A 20,662-nucleotide genomic window follows, 5' to 3' on the forward strand; every position below is an offset into this window, starting at 1 on the left:
TGACATAGCTCTAACCAGATCCACTGGAAAACATAAAACCATGTAAAACCCTAAGTTTTTGTTTAGCTCATACACGATATTATGTTTTTTGAGGAACCGTGTCATGCGAAACAGTGTTCTATTGAAAAGTATTGTAAGAAGAAATGCAAAGAACACAATTTAGCGTGACATAGCTCTAACCAGATCCACTGGAAAACATAAAACCATGTAAAACCCTAAGTTTTAGTTTAGCTCATACACGATATTATGTTTTTTGAGGAACCGTCTCATGCGAAACAGTGTTATATTGAAAAGTATTGTAAAAAGAAATGCAAAAAACACCATTTAGCGTGACATAGCTCTAACCAGATCCACTGGAAAACATAAAACCATGTAAAACCCTAAGTTTTTGTTTAGTTCATACACGATATTATGTTTTTTGAGGAACCGTCTCATGCGAAACAGTGTTCTATTGAAAAGTATTGTAAGGAGAAATGCAAAGAACACAATTTAGCGTGACATAGCTCTAACCAGATCCACTGGAAAATATAAAACCATGTAAAACCCTAAGTTTTAGTTTAGCTCATACACGATATTATGGTTTTTGAGGAACCGTCTCATGCGAAACAGTGTTATATTGAAAAGTATTGTAAAAAGAAATGCAAAAAACACCATTTAGCGTGACATAGCTCTAACCAGATCCACTGGAAAACATAAAACCATGTAAAACCCTAAGTTTTTGTTTAGTTCATACACGATATTATGTTTTTTGAGGAACCGTCTCATGCGAAACAGTGTTCTATTGAAAAGTATTGCAAGAAGAAAAGCAAAGAACACAATTTAGCGTGACATAGCTCTAACCAGATCCACTGGAAAACATAAAACCATATAAAACCTAAGTTTTAGTTTAGCTCATACACGATATTATGTTTTTTGAGGAACCGTCTCATGCGAAACAGTGTTCTATTGAAAAGTAATGTAAGAAGAAATGCAAAGAATACTATTTAGCGTGACATAGCTCTAACCAGATCCACCGGAAAACATAAAACCATGTAATCCCTAAGTTTTTATTCTGCACTTACTATGTATATTATATTATCATTGTATATTCATGGTAAGTTGGATTTACTGTAGGTGTATGCAAATTAATAACAAGCATAGTTGTTTGTTATTTGCGTCATTATAAGTAAATAAATAACGAATGTAGACTTAAAAAATAAAACGTAGGTAGTATGTTGGTTATGACTGTACACATATGAATTAAACTATATGCAGTTACTTTCATTTCTAATAACATTTGGTGTATTTGGTAACATTTAAAACTAAACAATTTTACCAGAATATATAAAATATGACTCGCTTTCTATTTTTTAACTAAAGGTGTTTTCTTTTACCTTTAAATTTTTAAGTATTTTTTTTTGTTTTAGCCATATTTGATTTGAAAATTTGAATATCAAAGTTTCACGTTGTTAGGTAGTGCTTTCTTCTCCAATTATTGTTTTTCCAAGTAGTAGGTATTTTCTAGCAATTTCACTTTATTTAGCCTGTATACATGTATTAATTACTTTATGTATGTTTTTGTATCGATGAGTGATCATTCTTCTGTCAATACTGGTGAGACCCGCTTGTGGGAGGCCAGAAATTAACATGATCAAATTTGTTTTTGAATTTGCTTAGAATGGTATAGAACATTCATTGTTGATTATAGGCTTTATTATTTTTACATACACCATTAAAGGTAAAGCATGATCGTACTTAATATCCTCCTGCGGCTTAGATTTTCAAACACAATAGCGAAACAATGGGATTTGGTTTAAGGACTTTTTTCATGTTTAGCCCATCTGACAGTCGTCATATTTACCCATGTTTATGAATGAAATTGTTCGTCACTGCCGGATACAGGTAATTATTGACCTATTTTATTCCACAACACAATAAATAATGTTCTAAATAATACTTTTCATTTATATATTTGTAGCCACAAATCTGTGCAATTGATGAAGCGTCTTTGCTGACACAATGACGATGACCATTCATACACCATTGAATGCTAATGTATAATATTTTACTGTACTGATTCAACGTACCATAACACATATTCTTTATTCTGTCCGTTCCATTACATGACACACGAGTTTCACTATGTAGCGTTTATGTGTACTCATTAATCGATTTCCAGCTTGGCATTTGTTTAAGTTTTTGAATATTTCCTCGAGCAGACATTTGTAGTAATGTTATTTCTTAAAGTTTCCTTGATGATGAGTAAACAGGCATCCGGGTAGTTTCCTTTCTTCCTTATATTTATTATTTAAGGCGTATATTTTTTTGTTTACTTAATTCTAACTTAAGTTACTAATATACGCTAGTATAAAATATTCTTTAGTACAATTTTAATGGAACTTATATTTTTTACAAATCAATATAATTTGCAAATGTTAAATACATTAAAATGTATACACTACACATTACACAAATTTAATCGGTTATAAAAACTTATTTTTCATTATACAATTTTATTTTCCTGAATTAATGCATGAAAATATCAAGTCGTTTGTGTTATAAAGTAGCTAATCCAACTTACCATGAATATCGTATTTTTTTTTTTATTATTTTAGTAAATATATTTTGGTTACTGCTTAGTGAATGATAAAAAAATAAGTGACTATAATGACAAAGATTAATTTTACTTAATGTAAGTTAGGTATTGGGTAAAATGCTTTTGAATGATGATTTGTTTAAATATACTTGTAGAAGTATAATTACTGCATAACTTATTGCTTTAAGTTGAGAAAGTAGCACTTAGGAGAAAAATGTATCAATAAACATTATTGGTGTCTTCATCGAAATATTTTAGTATTAATTTATTGTTTATATACGCACTTAAATTTGGTAACAATATTATTTGTAAGGCGTTAGCGTTATAAAGTAAAAAATGAACATCAATAAATCATACGTTTGCTCACAAAAAACAAACAGTTTTAGCGCTTAAACACTGAAACAGAATTCTTTTCAAATAACTTCGAACAATTACCACTTTAATACACCTAAACTAAACATTGTCCATGTACAGCAAGATCCAGAATACTGATTACAGTTTCCGTACTCCCTCCTTTCCAGTCCTAAGCGACATTCAAACCTTCACTGACACGATCATTCCACAGGATACGTCCATCCCTTGTATCCCAGATCGCAAGAATCGGCTAGCACGGCATAGCAGCTTGACAGCTAAAACTCACGCAACCATTGTTGATCGACCTACAAAATCCACCGAAAATGCCTACGACGATGGGAACGACACCGACAGTTCTACTCCGGATCATTCCAACCTGCGACATTCATCCATATGACAGCTTACTTGATCTGAGTGGAACTCAGCTAAAGCAATCGAGTGATACCTGCCTCCATCTTCCAGCCAGCTCCACTTCACTCCCATGCACCGGTCGCACCCGCAGCCAAGTGTTCATCCTGCCAGTTCCCTTCACGCCCGTTCTCTCGTCCCCTAAAGATGAGCCTCCACAGCGTTAACGGCTGGGAAGGGCATGCACACATTGCCAATTGATTAACACACATTTTAATTCAGTGATTGTGACTAATAAAATGGTAAACCTAGCTTTGAAATTCAATGTAACCATTATCAAATCGAGTGCAAGCTTGTTAAAGTCAGTTCTATCGTTAAATTATACGAAAAGAAGAAAAAACAAGATAGAATGAATATAAATAATAATTAAAAATTCGCAATAAACTATAATTTCAGCACATGATTTAACCGATCTAAAAAAACCCAATAAGCTTAATAACAGAGATGAACTGTTCAGTCTTTTCAAGAAGTGCCACCCTAAATAAAGTTACGTTAAACTTAAAAGTTCTGATATGATAACGTTATTCGAGAAAGGTTGGTCATTTTCGATTCGGTGCCTGGGTAGTAGTACTTTTATGTCACGTCTTTCGCGAACGCGACCTAAAGCTACATACAGTTGACCGTGACTAAACATATCAGATCTAAGATCGACCCCAACGCGACTAATCGTTTGACCCTGGCTCTTGTGAATAGTCATTGCATAACACACCTGCAATGGGAATTGACGGCGACACATCTCGTAAGGGCTGTTATGTTCTATAGGCGCTTTAAAAAGAATTCGAGGGATCAAATAATCTCCTAGTTCACCTTGTTTCCGAACTTTAATAATATATGGAGATGTTTCAACAACTATTACTTTGGTGCCATTTACTAAGCCGTCCGCGAAACTAAGATTACGCGTGATTACACAAACACATTCTAATTTTAATTGTAAGTCGAAATCTGGAACACCTTGTGGTCGAAGTGTATGTAAAAATTCGGGACTAAAATATACTTGATCAGCGTTGTCGCTTAAAACTTTGTCTATGGCATAAAAATGTAATACTTCTCCTGGTAGTTTGTCTAAAATAACGGCATTAATTTCTCTAACTGCATCGTTACGGGTGCATAGAATCGCTCTGAAGGAGCATACGCCTGGCTCAGTAAGGGTAACTTCTGGGAATACAAAATCAATTAAATCTTCTAATTCAGTAACATAATCAATGGATTCAAGTTCGACTAATTGCAAATCATTATTATTTGTTTCTAACCTAAGAGTAGGTAATAAATTTGAACCCAGTTTTAAAAGAAATTCTGCATACTGTGCGTCATCCTTACATCTCTGTGAAGTTACCAAACTAAATTTTTTCAATTGTTTCCAAATAGGTGAAGTTTTTAGTGACGCGTTTAATATATCAAAATTCGTTCGTGCTTCTGGGACTACAGGAGGAATTTGACGAAAATCTCCTGCAAAAATAATTATTTTAGAACCAAAAATTTTGTCTGACCTCATCAAATCCTGTAATGATCTATTTAATAAATTTATAAGGTATTTATGAGCCATCGGCGCCTCATCATACACAATGAGATTAGAATTATAAATCAATTCAGCTCTTTGAGTACCATTTGAGATGTTCCAGTATCCGCTATCATCTAATAGATGTAAAGGAAATCTAAACAAGGAATGAGCCGTCATTCCGTTTGTGTAATTTTGAGCAGCAATTGCAGACGATGCACAGGTTAAAACTATACCTTTAAGGTTACCGCGGATGTATGCAGTTATGACCTTCAATAAAAGCGTTTTCCCGGTGCCGGCGGGACCATCGATAAAAATCGCACAGTTGTTGGATTCTCGGTAAACACTATCAACGCAAAGCTTTTCCACGTAATCGAATACGGCACGTTGATCGGGAGATAACTGTGGCAACCACTCTTCTACGTATGATTTCAAACTATCTAAATCATATTCAGTGCGTTCCCTATCCAACTCCGTTGACCTATAAACTACTTCCGGCAAACCTTGTTCTATTAACGAAGTTCCGTGTCTGCGTAGCATTCTATCTATTTGAATGAGGCACATGTTAAACGCGTTTTCTTCGTCATCTGGCACCCTGTAAAGGAAATCTTCGGCCAATTGACGTTTATACGTGTTCCACAGTGACGCCACTGAGGCACCATTAACAGCCAGCGTTACAAAAAAGCTACGAAGTCGTGGTCCGGTTAAAAAAGTGGAAGCTTCTTCCATAGCCCGTTCATATTCGACTGCGTCGTCCGCAAGTCCTACGAATTTGGCAGCTTCTTGAAAAGTTGTGCAATTTGGACCTCCAATTTGAAGTAAATCCGCGAAACTACGACAAGGGTAAACACTTAAAAGAAGTCTTAAAAAGAACTGTTCACCTCTGTTCGGCGCGACCCAAAATAGACGCGCGACGAGCTCACCCCGCATTCTCCGCGTAAGAAATTTGCCGTTTTGCATTTGCACCGCCTGAACTGTCTTTAAACATGGATCTTTCGCATGAATGTTATAATTTTCAAAAAAGTCTAAGTAGGATACCCGATCAAACTCCTCAGTTAAAGGCCTACTGAAATAGTCTAAAAGATCTGAACCTGCATTATTAACTGCCTCGTTCGCGTGGCCAGGCTTAAAAAATACCGAATTTTGATCGGGCAAATGTACTGTTAACATTTTTACCGTAGGGTTCCTAGCTACAATATCAAATTCGAGAACACGCCACGCTGCTTCGCTAGAACTAATATATCGCTTAGTGACATATTGTTCGATTTCATCCTCACGATGTTCTTCATCAACAACGGCAATACGGGCTTCATCAGGTCCTTTTGTCATATATTTAAATAAATACTTAATTATAGCACGCTGTGTGGACACTTCTAAATTTATGTGAGCATCATATTTTAGGAGAAGAGCAGGATTATAAGGAACGACCCACAAATCATTAACTATTACGTCTCTGCCGCGATATTTAATAATCGCCTGATTTTTACTATTGCGACGTAAATGTATAAAACCTCTATCGTCACTGAAGGTGACTGGTGTTTCTTTTTTTGGAAAATATTTTAAACAGTTTTTTTTCTCACTATTCCAACACGGCAAATTAGTTCGGTAAGGAGGGCCGCATGGACCGTGTATCATGTGATCCATGACAACTTTGTATAATAAAGTTTGTGCTGGATCGGGTATGGTAGCTCGAACAAACTTATCAATATCCAGACTTTCTACTGGTCCACCACCTTCCACTCTAAAAGCAATATGCGCATGTGGTAGTCCTCTTTTTTGGAACTCTATAACATGCATTATATAAACAATTTTTCCGAACCATTTACCCGATTTTAAATCTTTTAATAACTCTCCGAGTTTTAAGTTGAAAACTCGAGCACAAGTAAGGGGGTCTTTTGATCGACCTGATAATGTTGAATTTTTTATTTCAGGCCAGTTGGGGTTACATGTTAAAGTTAAAAAATATGATGGTGGACCTAACCTGTTTACCATTGCTATAGCATCCAGGTATTTCTTTTTCATGTATCGTGGACCCCCTGTGAATGAGCTAGGTAAATAAATTTTACCAGGTTCTACTCCACCTTCTCCTAAAATAAACTCGTCATTAATTAATTCTTGGAGTGGAGCTACTCTTAGCCTGTTTTGTTGTTTTGTTTGGCTATTTTTCAAAAACCGCAAGCGTTCTTCTAAAACTCTACAAAACATATCGACTAACCACTCTTCAGATAACCGACCAAATATGCTAAATCGCGATTCTGATAAAAGTAAACAACGGACATATTTAACCTGATTAAGCTTATTGCCCTTATTATCTCTCATATCTGGATGCCAACCAGTATTTCCGTGAGGATATAAGAGAGGATACTGGAAAGTCTCGTATAAGGAATCCATTATATCTATTGTTCGAGGCCTACCGTCTGCTATCTTTTTGACTACAATACAGCGTGGAGAAAATTCTTCGCGGTCTGTACTAATAATTGCAGCAATTTCTTGACCAATAGGTTGATCTCCGAGGATGTTACCGTGAGTCGTACGTGTAGTTCTTTCGAACTTCAAGAAAGCTTCTGATGATACCTCTAAACTTAACCTTCTAAAACATTTTATGTATGGATTAACTGTGTGCATGAACCCTGTAATCATTCGAACTACCGTTTTATCTAAACTTAATTCGCCAGCTAAACTCTCTCTTTCGCTACTGTCATTTATGTAAAAATTAATATTATTAGGACTTTCATTGTAAGACAAATCAAATATACGGTGGTAAATACGTCCTTGAATTTTTAGAAAAGATATACCTTCTGGATGATGGTAACCATGGGAAACACCTAATGCCGAAAATGCAAAAATATTATTGTAAGCGCGTGGTCTATTTAAAAAAGCTGAATTTGAATAAAATTCTTCGTTTAATGGGAGAAAATTCTGAACGTTATATTCTCCTGAATGACAACACCATTGCCGACGAGATTTCTCTTCTTCGAACAATGGAGCATTACATCTTGGACATCTATATGTTAGCTCAGACAAAAGCGACGTATTTTTTAAATTATATAATCGAATAGTACTGAGTTCATGCCCCTGTTTTTCACCTATTAAATTTTTTGAATATCTCAGCGGTGTTTCTATGTTACGACAATTTTCTGTATATCTTTGTGCTGCTTTTTTGTTAATTTCGGGGTGGAGCTCGTAATAACGTTGAACGGCCGCGCGATGAATGTCTGGGTTGTTCTCGTTATAACGTTGAACGGCCGCGCGATGAACGTCTGGGTTGTTCTCGTTATAACGTTGAACGGCCGCGCGATGAACGTCTGGGTTGTTCTCGTTATAACGTTGAACGGCCGCGCGATGAACGTCTGGGTTGTTCTCGTTATAACGTTGAACGGCCGCGCGATGAACGTCTGGGTTGTTCTCGTTATAACGTTGAACGGCCGCGCGATGAACGTCTGGGTTGTTCTCGTTATAACGTTGAACGGCCGCGCGATGAACGTCTGGGTTGTTCTCGTTATAACGTTGAACGGCCTCGCGGTTAATGTCTGGATTGCGTTCGTTGTACCGTTGAACGGCCTCGCGGTGAATATCTGGATTGCGTTCACTATACTGTTGAACTGCCTTGCGATTAACAGCGGGGTTTTTCGTTGTGTATTTCCTGACAGCTTCGCGATGCGCGTTTTCTTTACTTGGTTTCGGTCCGCGTTTCTGTTTTTTGGGTCGGCCACCTTTATTTTTAACGCATTGGCTTTCGTCTTGATTACTGATTCTTTCTAATAGGACAACTGGTTTTAAAATTGTCAGTTTTATATCACTTGTAGTGTTATATACAGCTACCGGATTTGAATCAACTTCCAATTTACTAATATCAAAATTTTGCACAGAGGTTTTAAGCGGGGCCAGGGTTGATTGATAGTTCATCAAAATCGAATCTAAAGTTTGATTCTCATTCAGTAATGGTGATGATATTAAATCTACTAAAATGGATTGTGACGTTTCGGAACTAACCTGCGCTTCGTTTTGCCATATAAGGTCGTCATTTAATACTCTTAATCGGGTTAATGAGTATTCGGATCCGTCGTAAACTTCATTCGCGAGCAAAAGTTTGGCTAGCGCTTCGGTTGAATTACATTTAAATAAACGTGCTACGTAAGGACCATCTTCTGGCTTACCCGTTCCTATATTAATGTTGTTGCTGTTAACTGCATGGCTGTTAAAGAAATAATATTCACCATTAAACCGCCAAAAACTAAAAGTATAACCCTGACCCGTAAACAATATGCTATCGGTACTGTCGTTGTGATTCGAGTTGTTCACATTATAAGCGAATTGCGAATCGACAGTATAGTCATTAGTATTAAAAAACACTCTATTGTCCAGTATATTCTTTAACGTTAATAAACCTATGTCTTTATTCGCGGGAGTTGTAGGATATGTATTAGAAATGATCCAGTTGTCCTCCATACTAACTATATGTGCGACGTTATTCCCGACGCGAAGCTCATTGGGTAATTCATCTGGCATAAAATAACTGACACCCCTCTGAAGTAGATATTTTAACTGCATGTAAAGTGTATCCCCCATTCTTAAAATTTCATCAATTTCGGCAGTAGTGAAAGATGCGCGATTATGGAACACTGAATAAATTGAAGCGCATGCTGAGATAACCGTACATTGCGAATTATTACCTTCATACATATCGGAGCCTTGGTGTGTTAGACCTAAGGATTCAGTAAATTTTAGATATTAATTTATTTAATAGATAAGGTAATACACCATATTATTGACACCCCTACTGACTATTAAGAAAAAAAAAAATAAGAACATTTTGATATATTCCTAGCATTTTGATATATTCGGTGCCGAAAAATGATTAGACCGTACCAATCATTTAAGGTTCTAATAATTAGGCAGTTTACCCTACATAAGTACTTAAATTAAAATATCAATTATCAATATTATCATTCTCCAACAATCTATTTTTTAATAAAACAATTATTCACCGATATTATTATAGGGAATGCAATAATTATTATATGAGAATTAAGTTACCTACCTAATATAAAAAAAACTACGCATATATATAAAATTTCAGTCGGATCAATAAACCTAGGTAGGTGATTTTTTTAATAAGTAGTTAAAATGGCATTCGTTTAAGCACTTTCACACAGTGCCGCCAGTTCGTGCCGCACAAAGCCGCCGCCGATAATCATTTCAGTCGCGACGGTCATGTAGAGCACACATTGTGGTTGAACATCAAAGGACGATGAATTAAGTCGACAACATTGCCATCGTAGCTGTGGCTGAAGTGAAAAAAAAATACGAGGCGCCGACTTTACAATATAGAAAATGGCTAAGCAACTTTCTCGAAAAAACACATACTTAAGATTACGCCTATTTTCCGTTGGGATCGGCCACGCAATTCCACTTACTACGATCCTGACACATCACTTTCGCTTCTACCACTCTTATCAAAGTACACTCATTTATGCATGCTCGCCGGTTCCCAGTACTCTTGACCGTGGCTTTTCTTTAAACATCCTGAAATTAATCGAGGTATGTACCACCTAGGCCATCCACTTCGGATTTTACCACTTACATCCGTATAATAAATCTTGGCCTTGTCCAACCTATCTAAGCGTCCTTTTGTCAATTCTCTTCACTACATTTTCTTTTACAACAGTCCCTTAACACACTATTTTATCATTCAAAGTTATCCCACTCATACTCCTCAACGTTCTCATTAGTAACCTTTTGACAGTTTTAATAAAATATTAAGCAATTGAAAATTACATCATTGTAACATAAATATTTAATTCAGGTACCTAATAAAATGACTTTAAGACCAATGACACCGAGAGGGTGCCGTACCGGTATACAAACATTCAACTCAATTGATGTAACGCAACGCAAACCCTCGTTATAAAATATTTAGAAGACATGTCGATTTATTACACTGCACTTTACTTAAATAAAGGATTATACAGTCTGTTCTCTGCCTACCCCAATGGAAAATAGGCGAGATATTATGTATGTACGCAATGCAGCACTCTATTGACGGAATATTTCGAAAATTTAATATAAAATAACAGGAAAACGTAATACCACAGTTTTTGTTCTTCTTTTGATCTTGTTGCATCATAGTGTGAGATTATTTCAGACTAATACAGGTGAAGTAGGTACGTATATTTGTCAAAATTTAAAAAAAAAACCAGGCAAGTGCGATTTGGACTCGCGCACCGAAGGTTCCGTCCACAGAAAAGGTTAGTAAAAGAAAATTCTGATGCCGAAATTCAAGTATCTAGATATAAGACGATCGAGTTGAACTTCACTTAAGCTATAGGCATCAAATAAAGAATAATACTACGTTAGAATGGTCTGTCTCGCTCGTACTTATGCGGTAGACGTGTATCTACGTATGATACGTATACATACTTACATACATAGATTTTTCCTTTACTAACATTTTCTGTGGACGGAACCTTAGGTACATATACACATAAAATATAGTATAACATAGTATATATGCCTACCTTTATTATATTTTTACTGTATCAGGGTTGTGGAGGTATGGTATTTTTTAGACACTCATTGTATTCGGCGTTTTCTATATCTTTAGATAGCTGTAAAGTAATAAACAAAATAATTATAAAGTTGTTACTTTATTTTGCTTATTACTTTATAGCTGTCACAAAAAGTAATTAAAAAAAATAAAACGGACTTCAAAATCTGTCAAATAAATAGTAAGAAATAATATTTAGTTGAATACATTAGAATCTAAATTTTGAAATTACTTTTTATTTGTATAAACTCGAGTGTCCCTAATAATATTAATACGCCAGTGACCATCGTTACCAAAACACTGAAATATTATAAAATGTCTTATAATTTGTTTAATGTATGTAGTGTCCGACACACTCTTGACCGTTTTCCAATTTTCTTTAATTTACTCTCAAACCATTAGTATCCATACTTACTTAAGCTCTAAGCTTCTATTAGTATTGTCGAAACACAAAGTTCCTAATTTTTAACTGTTTTTCAACCATAAGTTGGAAATTTCTAAACCAATTTTGATGAAACTTACATTCTTTTCTATGTTGGACGATACTTAATAAAAAAGCATTGCAATACGATTTGTAGTTTTTACGAAATGCATGGACAAACATACAGGCATGTATATGGAAAATTTAACACACATTACAATATACATATGGGTCAAATTGATAACCTTTTTTTTGAAGTCGGTTGAATTAGATTAGTTTCCTTCAGTCCCCACCACATGGTCATCAAGATATATACCATATCCCTTACCATATTCAAAATATAGACAAACCTACATAAGCCCTTTAACAGTCATTTAAATAAGTTTATTGTAGACAAATGTTATTATAGCATTCAAACTTTTTTTTCAGATAAAATACTTCAAAGCTTCGATATCTCTATATCTATATACTTACTTAATAACTTGTTTGATATAATTTTGTTATTATAAATAGCTGTATTATATAATTAAGTAGGTAACTTTATAATAATTTTGTTACCTACTTACTACTTATTTCTATAATTTTTAGTTAGACAGTTAATATCTTATAATATTATTATAAGATTGGTTATAGTTGTATTTAACCATCTGTAGTAACTTGTAATTTTTGATAAAATACGCTACTTCTTCTACACATAAAACAGACATAATTATTTAGTTGGCTTTTTCACGATTTTAGAGGAAGGTTTAACTTTTCACACAGAATATTAAGAGAGTGACTGGTATTAGTATAGCATAGAATAAGTAATAATACTACGGTCATAGGTTAACTTTTGTGTGTACTATAGGTAATTTTTTACAGACCTACTTATTACAGGTCATCTAATGAGTGAAGTTACTGTTGTGCTACAACATGGGTTGCTGTCAAACCAGAATCACACTCGGATTGTTATAATTCAAAAAGGATTCAATCTTATTATTATTATCTATAGTGTTATGATCTCATCTAAATTTATCATAGGTTAATTAACTTATTTCATATACCTACCAACATACTTACATAATCTAAAAAAATATTAATAGTAATTAACTATCGCCTATTCTAGTCACACAGCATAAGTAGGGGCAATACAATTGATTTAAGTAAGTAGGTACCTATTGCCTGTTATTAAGTAAAGTTTTATCATCATAAAATCAATCGATCGTTTGGTAAACTGGAATTAAACTCGTTAAAATCTAAATACTTACCGGCACCGATGCAGGTTGCAGCAGGCTCGTCGTCGACGCGACGGCGACGCATTGTAGAGCACGATGGAATTTCGACGCTTGAACGCTTCATCTGTAAACAAACCACTTCTGTACTATTTGTGTTTATCTAATAGACAATAAAATAAGAATTATAGCTTTAAGTAGGTACGTACTTACCTTTTAATGTTTCACTTTCATTATGTGAAAAAGAGAAAATCAGTACAGATAGTTAAAGATCTTACAATTATAATAATTATGTTTATATGGCTAACTATTTTACGATTTTAAAGATTATATACCTAAATATATTTATAAATAATTGTTAAATTATCAATAACAAAATCAACTTACCTTTGGAATCTTGAAATACAAGTGAAAAAACGCTTGTCACTTTTTCGCGCCAACGGTTTGGGTACTGAGTTTACTTTTTTTTCCATGAGACAAAGAAATTCTGGCAACGCAGATTCAAACAGCCAATATCGAAAAATATTGAGGTACTTTTTTCTTGACTCGGTCGCATAGATGTCGATAGAATTAATAAATAAGCAATATAAAATCTAATTGCTTTTTGTTACTTCAGTACAATTTATTAAAAGCAGTGAATATTGAGTATTTTCATTAATTTTTCCATTGTTTTTTGGCGGGAAAGTTGTTTTCTTCATTGAATAATCTATTTATATTTAATACGAAATGAAGAAGTAATCGAAAAACATTCACTTAACTTAAGTGTTATCATATCGGAAAAATATATAAATATAATTTTTTTTTTTGTTTTGTTTTTCCCCGAAGGGTATGGCAAAGGGAACTATGCCCATACAGCCATGTCTTACGTATTTTTTTTCTTGATGATTAATGAAATGATGAAAGGTGATGATGATGAAACCTAAGCCCCCACCCTCGGAGTAGACTCCTACTCCGAACCCCAAACGAATTAACTCAAAAGTCCGCATAAACTTTTGAGTCATGAAGCGGCTTCCCGGCACGAAGCGAAAATAGGCAGATACACTTTGTTTATTGAATACTCCAATATAATAACACTCGCGAATGTCTTCCGACTAACTTAATGCGATCATTAACCACAAAACACCACTTCGTATTAATTATTTAGATTACTCAATGAAGAAAGCAACTGTCCCGTTCCCGTTTCCCGCCGAAAAGCCTATATAAATATAAATAATAAATAAACATTCAATAAACAAAGTGGTACTATCTATTTTCACTTCGTGCCAAGAAGCCGCTTCATAACTCGAAAATTTATGCGGACTTTTGAGTTAATTCGTATCACAAACCTAAAGATCTATGTAACCAGGCCAAAAATTTCCAAAAAGAAAAAAAGATGAGGCTATAATTATGACATAATAACACATAATTTGCGTAACCTGTGGATTCCATTGCTTACCGATTTGAAAATATGAAAATACGTTTATTGTTTTTAACGAATTTAACGTACCTAGTATAGTATTTGGCTGTATGGGTTATGTTTCCTTTGCCTGTCCTATGTACAAAATAACCAAAAAAAAAACTAAACAAAACAAAATGGTCTTATGGTCTCGTTCTGTGGTCTCGTTGCCGAGAAGTTCTCTTGATAATTTCCTGTGCTACTTTGTTAGAATTTGTAGCTTACAAGTTCACCGTGCGAGAGCGTCGACATTCTACTGTAAAAACTTCCAGAGCCATTGTGTGTTTTGGATAGAGCTGATATGATAAAAAGTTTGTGGATAATGTTCGTTGATAAATTGCAATGTAAGTAACATACAATCAAATGACATTGTTATTATATATGACACTGTTATTATATAGTTATTTATTTATAGGTGTGAATGCTGATCGACTTTGTCATACTAACTCATACTCATACTAAGAGATGTAAGCAACAATAACAAGTTTCCTGAAGAATGTTCCAATCGGACAGTTGGAAACAATTATGTCTGTATAAGTTGTGGAATATCTTTGGGAAAGCAGTCACGAAGATAAAATCACAGGCCATGGGCTTATGGAAAGAAGTGAAGAGTGGTATTATATAGAAAAACAATCTCCGAGATAGGTATTAAAGTATTAAGTATTTTATGTTGTACATGAAAAATATTGTGTTTCAATCATAAATGTTATAAGGCAATCCTTAATTATGATTAAAACATTGTTCTAATTTTAATTTATTGTTGGCAATGTTTCAGTTCCATTCCTACACATTAAATAATATTGATACAATCGGGCATATTGTGCAATATACTATTAAAAACATTCATGTTTGCTTTCAGATGCCTGATGGATGCCCATGTATGCATTGTTTGCAGGATGAGCTCACCTCAAAAGCATTAATATCTAGTGAACATAAAAGCTGTGTTAGGTGTGTTGTTGCAATGTATATAGTTCTATTTATTAACCCCCGACGCAAAATTGTGTATATGTGTCTATCTGTAGCATCGTAGCTCCCAAACGGATGATCCAATTTTAATATGGTTTTTTTTTGTTTGTAAGTTATATTAGTCGAGAGTGTTCTTAGCTATGTTTGGTAGAAATCGGTTCAGGTCTTCAAGGTCATCAGAAATGTTTGTTAAGTGTGATAGGAATGTTACACGCTCAGTTTGCTTGCAAGCATAGGTATGTGGGATAAGTTTTTTTTTGCTTTTTATAGGGTTTTTTTCACCTTTTTTCATAATAATTGAGTACTTTTGTTTTGTCGGGGGTTTTTTTTGTTCATAGATGTTGGTAAACTATGAGTTTATATCACTTTATAATTATTATAATTTATATTATTAAATCATTAAATAGATAAAAACCTGTGTATATTTTAATGTTATTGTTAAGTTTATTCTCTACCTACTTACTAATATGTTACCATATTAAGTCTGTTCAAAAATCATAAATAGGTACTTGTTCTTCTTCTATCATGTAGGTTGTGAAGTGGATGACCAACCTCATCAACCAGGGTTATTGCTGAGCCGCCAATGTCGTTGGATCAGCCAGCAATGTCCTAACTGAATCAGGGATCACAAAGAAATTTTTGTGTTTTGTCCCCACCGGGACTTGAACCTGGGACCTCCGGAACGTTAGCCACTGGACCACATAGGCCGAGAGTATATATGGTTAAGTTGCTGTTTTATTTCAACTATTTAATTAAATGTAGGAATATTTTGTATGAGTATGAATTATATAATAAAACAAATTATTTCTAAAAATATATCTTTCATTATGTTTTTAATAAAATTGTTTCTTTTTAAAATTATTTTGAAAAATAAAAATAGTAATCACGTCGTTTAGCACCACTTCAACTGATAGGATCTCACAATCAATGTTTTTTGTGGTATCAAAATTGTTAGTTACATTTAATTTTTGACCTCTTGGGACCAGATTTTCACATCAAACATCCTTTGGTGGTCTTTATTGGTCTAAATGCAAGACAAATATAATTACAGAATCTATAGGTACCAATGAGGGACTTTCCAGGCTAGGTTCTCAAAAAAAAAATACAGATGGCGCTGTCCAGATTTAACATGACCTACCTAGTTACTAAATATGCAAGAGTAACGTGTGTTATTGGTGCTGATTCCAGTACACACTGTCTAAGTTTATTTGAAGTTATACCTGTCATTTTATTATCAGGTGACGGGTAAACGACAGGCTTAAAATTTATGGAATAGGTTCACAATAATTTTAGTCAGAAATTAAAAAAACCCAGCAAAAGTTGACAGCACACATGTCACCGGCGATAGAAATATGTTATGCGAAATAAAAGTTGCTCCAGGTTTTATAGTTTTGCCAGGCCGTAGGGTGTCTCCCTGATGCGAAGCATGTCACCGGCGATAGAATTTGACCAAGATTTAAATAGGTCTCGTGAAAAAAGAATAGTTTCAGATGCGATAGTTTTGCCGGGGCGTAGTGTGTCTCCGTGACGAGGAGCAGTTTTCGAAGACCGGGAAGTAATTCCGTACTCTACATGACGTTCCGATCACACCTCCCATACATCATTTTTAGCCCCGAGGCTTTTTCTGTATAAGGGAAATTTTGTATGGCGGCCATCTTGTTTTTCCGCCATTTTGATTTTTGTCACCAGCGATTGAATTTGACCAAGATTTAAATAGGTATCGTGAAAACTAAAAAGTTCCACGTGCGATAGTTTCACCAGGCCGTAGGGTGTCTCCCTGATGCGGAGCAGTTTTTCAAGATCGAACAGTTTTTCCATACTCAACATGACGTTTCGATCACATTTCTCATACATCATTTTTACCCCTGAGGCATTTTCGGGAAAAACGAAAATTTTGTATGGCGGCCATCTTGTTTTTCCGCCATTTTGTTTTTTTTACCAGTAATAGATTTTGACCAAGATTGAAATAAGTATTGTGAAAGAAAAATTGGTTCAGGTGCGATAGTTTTCCCAGGCCATAGGGTGCCGCCCTGATGCGGAGCAGTTTTTGAAGATCGGGAAGTATTTCCATACTCAACATGACGTTTTGATCACATCCCTATACATAATTTTTACCCCCGAGGCATTTTCAGGAAAAACGAAAAATTTGTATGGCGGCCATCTTGATTTTCCGCCATTTTGTTTTTTTTTCATTGGCAATTAAATTTGACCAAGATTTAAATAGGTATCGTGAAAACTAAAAAGTTCCACGTGCGATAGTTTCGCCAGGCCGTAGGGTGTCTCCCTGATGCGGAGCAGTTTTTGAAGATCAAGAAGTATTTCCATACTCACCAAGACGTTCCAATTACACCCCTATGCACAGTTTTTAACCCCGAGACATTTTCAGGAAAATTGAAAAATTTGTATGGCGGCCATCTTGTTTTTCCGCCATTTTGATTTTTGTCACCAGCGATTGAATTTGACCAAGATTTAAATAGGTATCGTGAAAACTAAAAAGTTCCACGTGCGATAGTTTCACCAGGCCGTAGGGTGTCTCCCTGATGCGGAGCAGTTTTTCAAGATCGAACAGTTTTTCCATACTCAACATGACGTTTCGATCACATTTCTCATACATCATTTTTACCCCTGAGGCATTTTCGGGAAAAACGAAAATTTTGTATGGCGGCCATCTTGTTTTTCCGCCATTTTGTTTTTTTTACCAGTAATAGATTTTGACCAAGATTGAAATAAGTATTGTGAAAGAAAAATTGGTTCAGGTGCGATAGTTTTCCCAGGCCATAGGGTGCCGCCCTGATGCGGAGCAGTTTTTGAAGATCGGGAAGTATTTCCATACTCAACATGACGTTTTGATCACATCCCTATACATAATTTTTACCCCCGAGGCATTTTCAGGAAAAACGAAAAATTTGTATGGCGGCCATCTTGATTTTCCGCCATTTTGTTTTTTTTTCATTGGCAATTAAATTTGACCAAGATTTAAATAGGTATCGTGAAAACTAAAAAGTTCCACGTGCGATAGTTTCGCCAGGCCGTAGGGTGTCTCCCTGATGCGGAGCAGTTTTTGAAGATCAAGAAGTATTTCCATACTCACCAAGACGTTCCAATTACACCCCTATGCACAGTTTTTAACCCCGAGACATTTTCAGGAAAATTGAAAAATTTGTATGGCGGCCATCTTGTTTTTCCGCCATTTTGATTTTTTATCACCAGCGATTGAATTTGACCAAGAATTAAGTAGGTTTAGTGGAAAAAAAAATGTTCTATGTTTGATAGTTTAGCCAGGCCATAGGGTGTCTTCCTGATGCGGAGCAGTTTTTCAAGATCGAGCAGTATTCCCATACTCAGCTTGACGTTTCGATCACATCTCCCATACATCATTTTTACCTCCGAGACATTTTCTGGGAAAACAAATTTTTGTATGGCGGCCATCTTGTTTTTCCGCCATTTTGATTTTTTTTCACCCACGATAGAATTTGACCAAGATTTAAATAGGTTTTGCGAAAAAATAATTGATCTAGGTATAATAGTTGCGCCAGACTGTAGGGTGTCTCCCTGATGCGGAGCAGTTTTCCATGATCTGGAAGTTTTCCCATACTCACCGGGAGGTCCCGATCACACCCCCCATACATCATTTTCACCCCCCGACGCTCCTTCTGGGAGAACAACCCTGTCAGTGAGTCAGTGAGTCAGTCAGTCAGTCAGTCAGTCAGTCAGTCAGTCAGTCAGTGGGTTTGCAGCTATATATATTATAATAATAAAACCATACGTAAAGTTGAAAAATCTACAAAACAAATTAAATGTTTTACAAAGCAAATAAATTTGTATTACGGAACTGAAAATGAAAACAATATAAAAAACCTCCACACTATTTAATCACAGGAAGCTTATCACATTATCGCTTCACTCCTCTCTACCTCTCTAGCATGCATAAACCACAACATACATTACACACGAGAAGCGTCGAGCATCTTATTAAGAGCCCACTCAATTGCCGCCTCATTTGGCGATAAGGCTGTAAAGGGTAGACGATTGCATAATCTACGCACCCTTGTCTTATTACCACGCAGGTCTCGTCGGGGCGTTTAGTTTTAGGATATTTATGCAAATGCGGCCACAGCCGAAATCACTTGCCCTCACTAGCGCAAAATATTCGCTCCCACAGCGCGTATCAGACATCCCTCTGAATAACATTACTACTATCGCACGATAATCAAAAAGCAATAAATTTCGTAATACAATGACAAAATTAATGCGTCCCGACTTTGATTTTGCATGTACTTGCATAATTTTATTGGCTACAAATAAACGTTGTTTGATGGTTTTCGTAACGGTTTATGTCATGACATTTTAATCGTATATCCAATGAGGGACATTCCAGGTTATTACCCAAAAAATAATAGATGGCGGCGTTCAGATTTAATGTGATAATTACTTACCTATTTTCTCATTGATAGGGGTATATATTATAATTATTCAAAAATATACGTAATGTATTGCCACGGGCATATATAAAAATAATTGTTGCTTGATATTAGGATCAGATGCGTATAGAATTATGTTGGTACTTATATTGCTTCTCTTTTTTGATCAGAATAATAATAGGTGGAAGATGTGTGCCTGGGTGTAATAACAAGCGTCATCAGTTACTTATACCGAAAAACAAAGATAAAAGATGCATATGTCTGTTATCCATGAAATTAGGAGGTTAAACGAAGGAAAATCTGCAGCGCCGTCTGTATTCTTTTTGGGGACAGTCGCGTCGAAAGTCCCTCATTTTTATTTAAATATGCTATAAATATGTAGGTACCCATAGTATATTTATATTTCAACTAATAATACAACAGATGCATCACCATTATAGGCTACACCCGCGTTAGCGATGTCATTATTATGTTCCAGCGGACATTCCATATCTATGGATGCTACATAATAATACCGAGTAATAAGCTCTATTACACACGCACTTGCCGTCGATAGAGCCAACTGCAACTGTTGACATCCGTCGACAGAAGCTACCGACAGCAAGTACTGCTCGTTTGTAAAAACCCATATCTGATAGACCTAACAAGATCGAGTAATTATAGACGATCAGGTGGAACTCGTAACTTGACATTGTTGTAGAGTTTACCAAGCCGCCAACGTCTATCTACGTAAATAGCATTCGCTGCGTCTATTGGTCGAAGCCTCGATATAATTCACAACGTGGAATCTCACACAATACGGAATTTATAGTGGGGCACTGCGCGAGTT

The 20,662-nt window shown here is 35.4% G+C and overlaps 1 protein-coding gene and 1 long non-coding RNA gene across 2 annotated transcripts in view; both read left to right on the top strand.

The window, feature by feature from the left end:
- LOC126374618 (lachesin-like) overlaps positions 1-20,662 on the top strand; it is a 95,280-nt gene that overhangs the window by 46,772 nt on the left and 27,846 nt on the right. The gene's annotated exons all lie outside the window — the stretch shown is intronic.
- LOC126374702 (uncharacterized) lies at positions 14,564-16,204 on the top strand. The gene is made up of 3 exons (XR_007567475.1): positions 14,564-14,790; positions 14,862-15,091; positions 15,306-16,204. It is a non-coding gene; the product is annotated as an uncharacterized LOC126374702 (long non-coding RNA).

Source organism: Pectinophora gossypiella, chromosome 2, assembly GCF_024362695.1.
Source record: "Pectinophora gossypiella chromosome 2, ilPecGoss1.1, whole genome shotgun sequence".
NCBI classification, from domain to species: Eukaryota; Metazoa; Arthropoda; class Insecta; order Lepidoptera; family Gelechiidae; genus Pectinophora; species Pectinophora gossypiella.